The sequence below is a fragment of the Lissotriton helveticus genome, chromosome 10, assembly GCF_964261635.1.
Source record: "Lissotriton helveticus chromosome 10, aLisHel1.1, whole genome shotgun sequence".
NCBI lineage: Eukaryota > Metazoa > Chordata > Amphibia > Caudata > Salamandridae > Lissotriton > Lissotriton helveticus.
The window spans coordinates 422,645,922-422,660,373 of NC_136071.1; the positions used below are offsets into that span (position 1 = coordinate 422,645,922).

The following is a 14,452-nucleotide window of genomic DNA, read 5'->3' on the forward strand; positions in this document are numbered from 1 at the left end:
TAAAAGATGTTATTTATTGATCAGTCTCTTTTCTCATACAAGAGAAATGGATCGATATTATCGCAATACTTATAGTTAAGTAAAGTGCATACAATAAAAGCAGAAGTATAAAATAATACTGTAAAAACATTTATATGGTTTCTAAGCCATATGCAGGTTTAAAATGGATAAAATAGATACATACACATATACATTTGACTAATCGTACTCAACTGATGTTTCTAGCTACGCCTACCCCGTGTACCTGACCTAAGCCTAATACGTGGGCGGGAATAGAAAGTTAGCAGTTTAAGTTAAGTTTGTTTTGCCAAGTGACTGACCCAAGAATTCTCTGCGAGGGGTTGTTCAGTTCTGTACCTGGAATTTAGGATGAATGAGGGATGGTATCTCTCGTCTCTGGTCTCGATATTCCAAGCTGCCTGCGAGGGCTACTCGGAAGCGCCGGAGCTGGATTTCTCGGCAGGAGAAAGGCAGCGTGTCGTTCTCAGCGCGTCAGGAAGGCGGGGCTGCGCCAGCGGGGTCTGCTCTGCTCTGGGCTTCGGCAAGTCTGGCTGCTCCGATCTCGTCACCACCGCGTGTGTTTGCATAGGGCAATATCGGTAATATTTATACCTTTAAGGTGCCGAGATTGACGTAAGGATGGACATAGATACGTCAATAAGGATGTCATACGACTTGGTCGTTAGCACATTCTTTTGCTGAAGTTCTCTGTGAAATCAAAACAATGGCCGCAGGGTTTTTCCCAGGTTGTCATAGGTTTGATTTGTTTTGAGAACTCCGTATGCCTTATCAGGGGCTGGAGGAATATCGCTTGTCTAATTAGGTGGCAAGCGTTATGACCTAATCAGATAACACGTTCCTGTGCCGTAGTGTGGCTTAATCAGATAACGGTTTCTGCATCATGGGGATTTTCTGCCTCATGGGATGGCTGCTAGTTAACTTGTTAACCAGAATAGGGTCAGGAATAGGGGGATCGATACAGAACCTATAGGAATACATCACACTCTATCACAGGACCTACCAACACTGCTCTCCTAAAGAAAGTGCTCACACTGGGTGGCATGCTTCTGGACACACCAACACTAAAATCCTACGCAGAAAGCTGATTTGGCTGAACTATCAAGGCCTACTATCCCATAGGATACAACTCCTAAGATATGACAGACCCACAAAGTTCTAACGGAGAACTACCACGCACTATACTGCCCAGAGGACAGCTACTGAGTCCAATGTCATGGTTCTCCCATCTCACACATTCCACATTTAGGTGTGAGATTCCCAGGGCCCTTGCTAGGAAACCGCTGCAGCTTTCACCACCCATTGCCTAATAACCATCACACCAGTACAAATGTGACAATTCAGACTATTCCAGGCCCCCCAAACTAAAACAATCAGTGCCACCATGTGGCAGCGTTTCATAAGAGCTGGTGCTGGTAATTAAGTGCTGGTGCCAAGCACCAGAAAACACCGGCTCAAATTAAGCACTGGAGATTCCCCATTTTCAGGCCAAAAATTACGACACTTACTTTTCTTTCTCCTAAAAGCCTCAAAACATCTCTACCCTAATGTAAGTTAGTGCGTAAAGAAAATCTTCTACATTTCTGTCTCTTACCTACCTCTTAGACATTCCCAAACTTCAGCATGCATGCCGACAACCAGCCTCTAAGAACATTTTTCCAAATGCCGACCTACAACAAATTCACAGGGGTGGGATACCGCAACAAGTGTGCCTAATTCCATGGTGGAAGGTGAGACAGAGAAACAGAAGGGGGATATTTGGGTTCACTCCTGAAAAACTTTAAGTATAGGTCACATGGTGCATTTTATAACACTGTTTCCCAAACATGTTGACTAAAAAGTCATAGGTTTAACAGTTGGTTCTGAAAGTGCAATGGCAGAATTCTTAAACCTCTAACACCGTTGACTGAGTATTATATTTCTGCAGTAGCAAGCCATGGCATGTGTGCACCACACCGTTTTGCACCCAAGGAAAACTTGAATGGATGTGTTAAGTATATATAATGTAGAGTAACCTTTCACCTGGGAGCGGTTTCTTGGCACTTACAATGGAGGAAGCAAAAACTGTAAGGCTATTTATCAAACCGATAGGTTTTTAATACTTTTGGTAGTATTTCTAAAGAGGCTTAAGGGAAGAGAGTTCCAAGTTTTTGCTGCAGCCACAGAAAAGGCGCCGTCACCAAAACTTTTCCCCTGATATTTTGGGCCATAAGGAAGGAAAGAATTGCTGGATCTCAGATTTTTCACAATTTGTGCAACTGAACGGTAATGGCCATAAAAACTGTCCAGTAAGCAGAAATAGCCTATGGACAATACACATAGCCGTAAAGATGATTCTACCATGAACTGAAAGGCAGCCAACCCATTTTTTTGCGATGGTAATTGGGTCAGATTTGTTAAGGTCATAAACAGTTGTATTGCAGTGTTTTGCACTGCTTGATGTTTGAGGGGTTTAAACAACATGGAATTTCCATGGTCTAATCTATATTGAATTGTTGGTTTTTTTAACACTAATTTTACAAATGGTAGTCTTCAATATAAGGTGTTCTGCTGATAATAGCAAGATTTTGGGGTCTTTGCAACTGGGTACTGGGTCAAGGTCAGACTCTATATAAATTTTACGATTTCGACCACACAAGAGTAAAGGATGGAGAAGGGCCCATACAAATAGGGAAGCATAGGCCATGCACTTAGATTGAAACTTCTGTTTTATTAGGGTTCAACATGAATAGTTTTCGGTCATCTACCAGAGTGTGACTGAAAAGCTATCTACTAAGAGGAAGTTGGAGGTTAATACTCACTCTCATTAGGGTATACTCCAAAAATAGTTTGAATATCATTGGCGTACATAAAAGGCTTATGTCTAGATTGCACTAGATAAGCCTGGAGTCGCATAGAAATATTGAAAAGTAGTGTTGAAGGAATGGAATCCTGAAATTGCACCGGTGCTGAAGCAGGGAAAAGAAGCACATAATCACATGGGGTACAGGACATTATCCATGCTAAACATGGACTACAAGATCTTAAGTAAAATACTGACAACCCGGCTGTTACAGCACATGCCGACGCTGGTCCTTTCAGGCCAGGCCGCAAACATACCAGGGCAGGAACACAGCCATAAACATACGTAGGCTTCTAAACATTTTGGATGCAGAGTACTATGAGATGCCTAAAGCAGTGGTCTATGCTGTGGACATCGAGAAGGCCTTTGATAGTCGAGAATGGCACTTCCTCTACAAAGTGATGACTGTGATGGGCCTGGGAGGGGGCTCCTTGAAATGGGTCACTCTGCTATACACAATCCCAACGGTCAGGTTGCGTACTGGGAAGACTATTTCTTCCAGACACACAGTGGAATGTAGGACGAGGCAGGGCTGCCCGCTGTCCCCACTGTTATTTGCTCTTGCTATGGAGCCACTGGCTGGCAGAGCAAGAAAGGGGCAGGATTACTGAGGTCTGATGACCGAAGGGACACACCATTGCATCGCCTTATATGCGGAAGACCTACTGCTGTTCCTCCAGGATACAGGAGCGGACCTGGACGGTGCACAAGCCATGTTGGAGCAATTTGGTAGACTATCTAGCCTCAAGGTCAACAGGCAGAAATCGAAACTATTCCCTATGACGCCTTATAAGTAAGTACATTTTATTATGTATAGTTAATTAAAACTAGTACATTCACTACATTTAAAACAATTTCTTAAAATATGATAAAAAATATAGTCTGTGTAATCGTCTTTGTCAAAAGGCATGCGGTGGGAGACCGAGGGTAGTTGTCGAGCAGTATTCCTTGAGCCAGGGCAGGCTAGACTTTTGTGGCCCAAGGTTCATCCATTAGGTCCCAGAGCCAGGAGTTGCTGCCAGTTGTAGGTTTTGCAGGCTTTGCTCTATTGTAGTCAGAAATTTGACATATCTACAGTTCAGTTTTGTGTTTGCAGGGTTCAAGCATGCAAGCACAGCCTGCCTTCGCGTGCTGGTCCCTATCTGCTTGAGCTGGTCCCTTAATAGCTGTCGACGGACTTGTCGGAACTCTTCACAGAGACAGGTCATGTGTAGTATGTCTCCGGTTGCTAGATTGCAGAGTGGACAGACTTCGTGGTCATTGCTCCTGAGCCATGGTGGTTGATGCTCTCTGCTGGGCAGGATCCCTAATCTATATTTCAAAAACTTCAGTTTTGTAATTTTTGGGTAGCCCTGGCTGAAGTAAGGTTGTGGTGTCAGAGATTTGTACATGTTTAATGTCATCCATGCATGGTTTCTTTTTGCAAAAGCGGCCTTGTCCTCTATTAAGGAAATAGTTTATACGTTTTTCCAAACCACTTTTTTAAAGGGGTTGTGCCCCAGATGCATGTCCCAGAGTGCGGTTGCCTTGACAGCCCCCAAAGCTGCCTTCAAGTAGGAGCGTGCCTGAGATTCATCCCTGCTTTGTATGTCTTGCCACAGCATCGCGTTTAAGGTGTCTTTGAGGGCTGAGCAGAGTTTGTGGCAGCAGATAATGAAAGCTCCTTGTCTTGCAAGGTCTTGATTTTTAAGCCAAACTCAAGCCTTATTTGGGCAGGCGAGTTGTAGGATGGAAGTGAGAACAAAGTTCTATATGCTTTTACCTGGATGTTGTCTAGGTTCCTGGAGTCTCTTCCTCGTAGTGCCTCGCTGCCATAGGAAATTGAAGGGAGCAATTTGGCCTGGATGACTTTTAAATATGGTGTTAGAGTCGGCCCCGATAGTTGATTTGCTAAATTTTTCAATGTGATCGCGATCGAGGCTCCTCTTCTTTTGGTTTCCTCCATCTGCCGGGCAAATGAGCCTTCGGTGTCAAAGATAAGTCCCAAGTATTTATATTCTCGTGAAGACTCTATTTTTTGGCCGCCCAGATTCCAGGGCTTCTGATGTTTATTCCTGGTATTGATCGACATCGTACGCGTTTTATTTAAGTTGATTTTTAGGTTGTTTTCCGTTGCGTAACTGTGCATTTCGATCAGCAAATTCTGGAGGCCAATATGTGTGTGGCTTAGAAGCACCACGTCATCCGCGTATAATAGATTACTTAGGGATTTTCCTCCCAGCCTCGGAGAGTGGAAGTTGCATGTGTCGAGTCGGCCTGATAGATCTGCCATAAACAGATTGAACAAGGTCGGGGCTAACACACACCCTTGTTTTAGCCCTTTGGTCGTACGAACCTTGGAAGACATATGGGTCCCACTTCCCAGCTTCACCTGCACCCAGGTATCATAGTGAAGTAACTTCAGCATATTAAGAAGTGATTGAGGTATTCCCCATTGTGCAAGTTTCTGCCACAGCATGCCTCTCTCGATATTATCAAAGGCTGCGGTGAAGTCGATGTAGCACAAGTGCAGCGGCAGTTTTTTTGTTTTGGCTCCGTCAATAATCAGCGAGATTGCCAGGATGTTAGTTGTTGTTCTGTTTTTTTTCCGGAAACCCGTCTGGTTCCATGGTATAATCTGCTTTGAGTCCGCCCATGTCACAATCTCCTCTAAGATTATTCCAGCAAAGTATTTCGCCTCGTTGTCAATGAGGGTTATTAAGCGGTAATTATCCGGGCCGTTTTGTCTCCCTTTTTGTGTATGGGGACAATCGTCGACCCTCTCCAGGAGTCTGGAATTCTGTTTAGGAGTCTGACTTCTGTGAATAAAGGTTGTAGTATAGTTGCCCATTCTGTGTCTTTCTCCTTGAACAGGGCTGGCAGAATGCCGTTAGGACCTGGAGCGCCTTCTTTCCTGCCCTTGCTAATCTATTTTTTTACTAGGACTATTTGCTGGGCTACTGATGGTGCCAGAGTGTCACTGGCTTGGGGTTGATCTCCCAGGTTTGTCGGCGTTGACATAATCGTTGCGAGTGCTTGCTCTGTGTTGGTACTACTTTGTACCCCTGTCTGTCCCAAGGGATCGTTGAAGTGACTGCCAAGGTAGTTAATCCACTGCTCTTCCCCAATGTGTGAGCCGAGGTCCTTGTGATCTGGGCGTAGGATCTTATTTACTGATTGCCAAAAGCGGGCACTATTGTTGCTTTTGGAGTTATATAAGAGTTTTGCCCAGCCTTCGTTTTCTGCGTCTTTTTTTATTTCCCATTTTGTGTGTTTGAGCTCAGCCCTTTGTTTTTTTAGTGTGACGCGTTATAGACTCCCACCAATAGACCTGGATGGCCCCCATTGGGAACCCAGCTGTCTGACATATCTAGGGGTAAGAGTATATCATGGCCCTGCCAAGCTCCTGGAAGGCAATGCGATTAGGGCAATACGCTCAATCTGATCCTCTATGGACTTCTGGGGTCTCTACTGCTATTGGTAGCAGGGCGAGTAGCCATACTGAAGATTTTGGCACTGCCAAGGATACTACACTTCTTTGGAACTCTCCCGTTGCGGGTCCCTCGAGCGATATTTAGAGAATTAGACTCGGCAACCACTTCCTTCATATGGATTTAAGGTGGCACTTGCCCCACTACAATGTGCCAGAGCAGAGAGGGGACTAGCAGTCCCGGATTTCGAGGCATATTATATAGCAGCACAATTGAGCTGGTTGATTCAGTGGCTTTTAGCTGAGAGGAACCCAGACAGAGGGCAGAATCCGTTTGCGCCTTCAGCTCAGACACTAGCAAAAATACTACTAAAGGTAAAATGGAGCACGGGGGACACAACTGAAGTTAAGATGGTGACGAGGTGCTGGGCAAGATACCTGAGATGAGTGGGAAGCAGAGTTCCATATTCCCCTGAACTGCCATTGGGCCTGCTCCAACACCTTCCAAGGGGGAGGCGATGGGCAGGACTGGAATCCTGGGAGGAGGCAGGCCTGAGAGTAGTCGGAGATCTCTGCTGGGACTCAGAGCAGCTCCCATTTGAAGAGTTGCAGGCTGAATATGACCTACCGAGAGGCCACTTCCTTATGCACAGGGCAATCACATTGAGCATACGGAAGCACTGGGGCATGGGCACTACAGAGCCCAGAGCATTGGATGGCTTTAGATATGTAGCACTATCGACAGGATGGATAAAAACGGTTTCTTGATTCTATAGGTGATTCTCTGCGATGGGCAGAAACCTCTGGAGACTATTGTAGAGAGCCCCCGAAGGTCTCCAGGAATGCGAGGTTCAAACTGATACACTACTTTGACATCCATATGGCGTACCTTACGCTGACATGAATCAGAAGATATTTCGGGGTGGGCTCAACAGCCTGCCCCAGATACGAAGACCAGGAAGCACATATGGTGGACATGTTCTGGGACTGTCCTACATTGCTTGTGTTTTGGGAAGAGGTACGACTGACCATAGGGGAGGTCATCGATAAAGAGTTACCCCAAACACCAGAACACTACATACTGGGGTGGTTTCCAAATGTAGCTAAGACGAAAGTGACGGGGTAATTTTAGGACTTGGCATATGTTTTGGCCAAAAGGGAGATAACTAGAAATTGGAAGGTACCTGGGGGTCCAAGAATAGGGATATGGAAAAAGGAGTTGTAGAAGTGGGCAGGGGCAGAAGGAAGAATACTGCTCAGAGAAGCAAGAAGAGGCATAGGCAACTTGGAGAAAGCATGGGATGGGCTGGTGGGGAGCCTGGCAGATAATGGACGAGAGGAGGAGAGGGAAGAAGCATCATTGCTCACAACACCCGCAAGGAGGGGGGAGGAAAAAGACCAGACAGCATAGAGAGTACGACAGCAGAGAGCATCCACTTGGCTATATGAAGTGGGGTAACAGCAAGAGGCATGAAGAAGCTCGGGGCGTATGAACATTACCTGAATAGAGGACCAGCAAAAGCAAGTGCAACTCAAGGAGGCAGAGGGGAGGGAAGTTACTTTTAAAGAACCAGTTTATATTAAGACAAATGCATAGCTGACACCAACGTGTAGAGATATGTGATGCGCATAATTTGAAAATCAATAAAATATGATTTAAAAGAAAAAAGGAATGTAATCCTGAGGCACGCATAGGTCAACTTCTTTAGGAGTGGAAAGACACTCAGGTACCACTATGCCTTTGTTGCCTTTTATACCAATGTCTAACAATCTGCTTAGAAGGATAATTCGATCAGTGGTTATCGAACACCGCAGAGACGTCCATGAGTACTCCTGGGCCTCTTGCCTTTATCATCCTTTTAAGGTCATCCAGGAAAGATACAACGGCAATCTCAGTGCTGTGTTCAGGATAAAACCCAGCTTGTTGGATTCCCAGTAAATGTACTGGTTTTAAAACAATTTAGGAGCTGTATAAAAATAATTATTTCTAACATTTTAGGTTTTGTTGCTGAGGATTGTTGTGTCCAACAATGGATTATTTAGCTTGAATCTAACATTGTAGAATAGACCTGTGTAAAAAAGAATATGAAACGATTGTTAGAATTCCTTTCCCAGTGAAAGATACAGCTAGTTGGAAATATGTCTTTGAGCATATATCTGAGGGTGACCTTGTTAGTCTGTTTCCTGATTCAAAATGATCAAATACTTCTCAGAGGGAAGATAATTTTTTTCAAGAACCCGCCTGGTCTGCCCTTGTTATACTGAAACATACACAGTATTCTCATTGAGATAGGAAGGGCAACTAACTGAAAACTGCAGAAAGGGACACCTCTGAAGAGCAGGGAATGTGGTTTCACTGTCTCTTTACAATTCTAAACAACTCTCTAGTGAGTTAATAGTCGCCGAGCGGGGAGAGGGGTGAACTACAGTATCCAGCGTCCCTCGCTGGATTGGGACGACGCCTATTACCAGTCACTTCCGCGCCTGGATGCACCTAAAAGAAAGCTGCTCCTCCTGCGTCGCAGGACCACGCGTGGGCTAAACCCAGGCAAAGGGCGGGCCGTTTGTGGCCGTCAGGGGCCAGAAGAGGCCGGGCTGGGCTAGCCTCCTGACACCTCAAGATGGGTAAGCGCAAGAAACTTACTAATCCCGAGGAGGGGGGGAAGAAGGCAAAGGTGCCTAGACACTCCGAGGCGATCATTTCCTACCTTTCCTCCGCTGTCGGGGCCCTTACGAAGGAAATTGCGAATGCAGAGCAAGAACTTGGCCTAACCCCATCGCACCTCATAGACCACACGGAGGTTATCGATACTGATCAAACACCACATATTCCATTAGAGCCTGAAGTGATACTGATCCAACCTACGAACATTGCGGCTCCTTCTGTATGTCCGTCACATGGCAAACCCGAAGCCCTACCTTCAGAACGGTGTACCCCGGCCATTGGCCACGAACTTAAGAGGAACACTAAAAGGAGGAAAAAGCCAGATGCTCCATCTAATAGCGTGGCTGTAACCAATGACACTCTTGGAGCCCAGCTAGAGTCCATGTTTCTAGCACGATTTGAGCCATTATTAATGGGTATAGCAAAAGACATTGGGGACACTTTGAATACACGTGCAGCCGGTCTTCTTAAGAAATGTGCATTAATAGATACATATGTTAAAAATTGCACTTTGAGCCAGGAAACACCTTTGTCTGAAACTGACTCCTCATGTAAAAATCCCAAAGAGGCCCCCAGACCCTCTGGACCTCTGTTGCCCAGTGACGGAGCGGTTTCCGTCAATGTTAGGAGCCGGGAGACTCACACACGATCAAGCAGCATAGTTTCGGATTCCGCCAGGCCAGGTTCCGTGGCCGGTAGTGTATCGACACCTACCCCAGGTCCTAGCATGTCAGCAAAAGGTTGTAAAATAAAACTGGACTTGCCCCCAGAGGCCGCTCCTTTAGTGGCCACATTTATAGGAGTTCCCCCTTTACAAGAGGAAGAGGGTGAGTCAGTCCCAGATTTGATGCAAAAGGCCAGAGCTTGGTGTAATGAGTTTTGTAGTGGAGGGTTGGACATTTCTAACGGGATTATCATGGCAAGAAGGGTGGGTTGGATTGGGAAACGCCCAAAGAAAATAGAGGGGGACTGTATCATAATTAATTTAAATGGTGTGGACCTGGCAGATAGGCTGTTCTGGGATGGCTCGGAGTTCACACATTCTGGGCACATGAGACCCGTCCCTCTGGGCTTTTTCTATCCAACCCCAGCCATACACCATGGGTTGCGGCGCCCTGTGATGGAAGGCAGGGCATGGGGATAGATCTGGGATGTGCAAGAACTCAGGGGAGTCGCCTGCACGCCCCAGATGGGGTTCGGGTCCCTTGTGGGCATTCCACTCTCAGCAAAGATGTATACCCGTATTGACCGGTGGCCCAGCCCTGAGTAACCGATTTGCTCCCCTTTCAGACATTGAAGAGATAGATTGACTGCCAGCGCCGATCATGCCTAAAACTCATGTTCTATCTAACCCTGACGTATCAGCAGAGTGTAAAATCATCAGCTGGAATGTTGCCGGCATCAGAACAAAAAGGGCAGACCCTGCTTGGGTCGACTTTGTCTCTAGCCATGATATTATATCCTTACAGGAAACCTGGGGTTCTTCCCCTAGCTTTTGGTTGGATGGCTTTACCAGCTTTGTTGTGCCGGCCACTTTTTTGAATCTAGTTGCACCGAGGGCGAGGTAAGGGCAATTACCTTTAAGGGTACTGACCCAGGTTCGGTGCTAGATTATATTTTTGTGACTCCTGGCATCTTACAGAGGGTTGTGACCTATAAATTAATCATGTCAATATACAGCGACCATAATCCGGTCCTGCTCGCGCTACGGTGGAGTGACCCTATAGGGATTAGGTTCAGTCCTCCCCAAACTGAGCTCGCCATCCTCCCAAAAGACCAAGGGAGGAGGCTCAAGTGGGCAAAGGTTGTACCGGATAATTTTCTTAAGGAACTACTTCCCAAAATTGAAGGCAATCTGGCACTTTGCCAGGATCGCTATGCCCCTAAGGAAGTAATCATGGGTGGATTTGAGTCAATAAGTGCACAAATCTCGCACAACTTGACAAGTAAATCTCGCAAAGGAGGTAACTACTTACACAAATGGGTTGACTCCGATTGTTCAAAAGCACATAGGGGTTTATTACAAACTTTAAAACCATCCCAAGAGATAAGGTTGTCATTTCCGAGAGGAGGAAGTTGTACAAACAAACGATTAACACAAGGAAACGCACCATAAAAAAGGAGGCATGGGAAAAACTACTGTCAATTGATGTCTTGCGTGACAGTAACCAATTCTGGGCGACAATTAATCAGCCCTTTTTCTCAGATGCAGATAACACAGTCATGGACTGCATTATCTCTGATGATAAATGGCTTTGTCATTTTAGAGAAGTTTATGGTGAATCAGAGTCTGGTGCCTTAAAAACCCAGTTGCTGGCTCTTGAGCAAGCCCCCTTACACTTTGACTGCGATGAAGTAGAGAGAGCAATCTCTGAGACCTAAAAAAAAAAGGCCCCTGGGCCGGATGGTGTTCCCTCAGATCTTTACAGACATTCACCCAAATTGTGGGCCTAGGTGCTTACAAATGTATATCACGCGACAAATGGTAATATCTTCCCTGCCACATGGGCCACTTCAATCATTGTGCCGATTTTTAAAAAAGGGCAGCGTGATGATCCCGCTTGTTACAGACCCATTTCCCTGTTAGACTCTGCAATTAAGATACTAGGCATAGTCTTATTGTACAAACTAAGGGGTAACATCGAGAGCAGTGGGGTTATGTCTAACTTACAATATGGGTTCAGAGAAAAAAGAGGCACACTAGACCAGTGCTCAAACCTGCACCTTTTAATTTCCAAACATACAGTAGCCAAGGAGGGGTCGTTATATCTAGCTTTTATGGACAATTCCTTGGCCTTCGACATGGTGAATAGAGATAAGATGTGGCCAATTCTTTTGGAGATAGGGATCGACCACCCCCCTAGTCAATTTTATGGCGTCCCTTCACCAGGAGCTATTTGCTAAAGTCAGGGTTACAAAGGAGGGCAGGTGCACGAGCCGCTTTAAATCGGAGCGGGGGTGCGACAGGGCTGCATCCTAGCCCCCCTTCTTTTTACCATCTATATTAACGGACTAAGTAACTTCTTAGATGTACCAGGGGTGGATGTGCCGCGTGAAGAAGACGCAGTCATACCAGCTCTCCTATACGCGGACGACGCAGTTTTAGTAGCCCGCACTGGGGTGGGACTTCAGAAATTGCTGGACCTATTTGGGATCTTTATGGACCGTTTGGACCTAAAGATAAATGTGAAAAAATCACACTCAATGGTGGTTGGACATCGCAGACATAAGTATAAATTTAAAACCTTTATTTGTAAGGGCGAGGTAGTTTCCAGGGTGGCAGCCTTCTCCTATCTAGGGGTTCTCTTTGACGAGAGGGGGACATGGGCCCCCCAGGTCAAGGCTAAAAGTATTTCCGTGGCAATATCCACGTCAGCCCTCATGGGCTTCTCGAATAGGCTGGGGGCTAGGCCCATGGAGGCTCTTCTAAAAGTTTATAATTCTAAATGTCTTTCAATTGCCACATATGGCGCTTCTATTTGGAGTTACGTTCCACTTGATAAAATACAAAGAGTTGAGAACAGGTTTTTAAGATACCTCCTGTCTGTTCCTCAGCCCACTCCCACCTTTTCAATCCATTCTGAGGTGGGCTTGGACTATCTTCCATATAAGCTAAAATTAGCCCCATTAATCTTCTGGCTAGAAACATGGCTCAACCCGGATATAACCTTGAATCATGCTATCTTGAAAAACGTATTGGCACTGGATTACGCAAAAAAAATACCCTGGCTTAAAGTTTTGAGATCTTCATTTGGCCAGTTAGGCCGTCCAGAGCTTTTCTTAACGCCCTCACGTATTAGAAGAGAGGACATTAATTGGACTAAATCACACTTCATGGACAGGCTTAGATTGGCTCACGAGGAGCGGGAACTTCAGAAGTCCTCAGTTAGACGGCACTATATGCTCACAATCTCTCCTGTTCTCGAGCCATACCTTAAGACTGTAACTAGACCTTTCCATAGAGTCTTACTGACTAAATTCAGATTTAATCTGATACAGTACTCCTTCGGCTGCTCTCCTTCCTGGTGTAAACCAGAAGATGGTCCACCTTGCAATTGCGATAAGGTTTCGCAACAAGATACCATGCACTTTATTATGTTCTGCGGGTACTATGAAGAGATAAGGAAAAAGTATCTGTTTCCAATTCTGAAAGAGGCTGGCTTTATTCAAGTCAGACCGGCCCTTATTTACCTTCAGATGTTGTGTAGCAAGGATGAGAAGTGTTTTTTTTTGCCTGAGGATTATAACTTCTTTACCAGAGTGTGAATATCATGACAAACTATACAAAATTGTTTACGCACAGTATGAGTGTTGTGCAAGAGAAAGGACACCAAGTGTTTGTGGAAACCAGAGAGGGGAAGGAAGGGGGTACATGTGAGTGCGGGTGACTGGATGTTCCAATATTGTTTCCTGAACATCTATTATGTTAGTGACTTCATAAATAGTGTGGTGTTTACACGGTAGGTACCAAGAACCTTAAGTGACAAACGTGATTTCTCCATGAGCTGCAAATGGTCGAGAACAATCAGAAAAAATGAGTTATAAAGCTTGTCACGGTTCAAGCGAAATGAAAACAAGTTGCAGTCTCCGGAATATTCTGAATAAAAAAGTCGTTTCAAGAAAAGAAAAACATGAGTGCCGTGAAGTGGGTGACATAACATTTGCCAACATCATTACATCTAGATAACATAACACAAATTAATGTGTTTGAAAAAATACGTTGTCATTTCTAATTTATATGATGTTGGTACTTACCGTGTAAACACCACACTATTTATGAAGTCAATAACATAATAGATGTTCAGGAAACAATATTGGAACATCCGGGTCACCCGCACTCACATGTACCCCCTTCCTTCCTCTCTCTCGTTTCCACAAACACTTGGTGTCCTTTCTCTTGCACAACACTCATACTGTGCGTAAACAATTTTGTATAGTTTGTCATGATATTCATTCTCATTCCAGGCCTGAAGAGTCACGGTTAACCATCCGTGATGAAACACGTGTCGGTTGGCAATTTTTCCTGGTTGATCTCCTTTTGACAGGAGCACCAGCTGTGAAAAGGAATAAAACTCTTTGTGACAATACTTTCTGGTGACGATCTCATCCCTTTTCTGCTGGAATATGTGATACATTTCACAACAATTTACACTCCTTTTGTGTGCTCTAGACCTGGCTTGATCAATTCGGAAGAGGGGGTCTCTACCTCCCTTTCCTTTTCAAAGGTTGTGGTTTTCCTTTGACCAAGATGCACCAAAACTAAGAATCTCTAACCAATACACTTTGGTACCCCACAATATCGTAAACTGTTGAGCGCCACCAATTTCTGAAAAACGTCAAAAAACCTCTCGCTGAACCCACAAGGCGCAGAAATATTTGCATCCTGGGCTTCCCCGAAAGGGCGGTCAGTAGAGCTTTATGGAGCACTGGACCAAGACTCAGCTGTGCCCGGTCGCTCTGTCAAATGTGTTTGTCATTGAAAGAGCGCACAGGGCGCTGGTGCCTCCCCCGCCCCGGG

At 45.3% G+C, this 14,452-nt stretch overlaps 1 protein-coding gene across 1 annotated transcript in view; it reads right to left on the reverse strand.

Moving 5' to 3' along the window:
- Positions 1-14,452, reverse strand: part of LOC144784026 (syntaxin-binding protein 4-like) — a 1,158,996-nt gene that overhangs the window by 544,249 nt on the left and 600,295 nt on the right. The gene's annotated exons all lie outside the window — the stretch shown is intronic.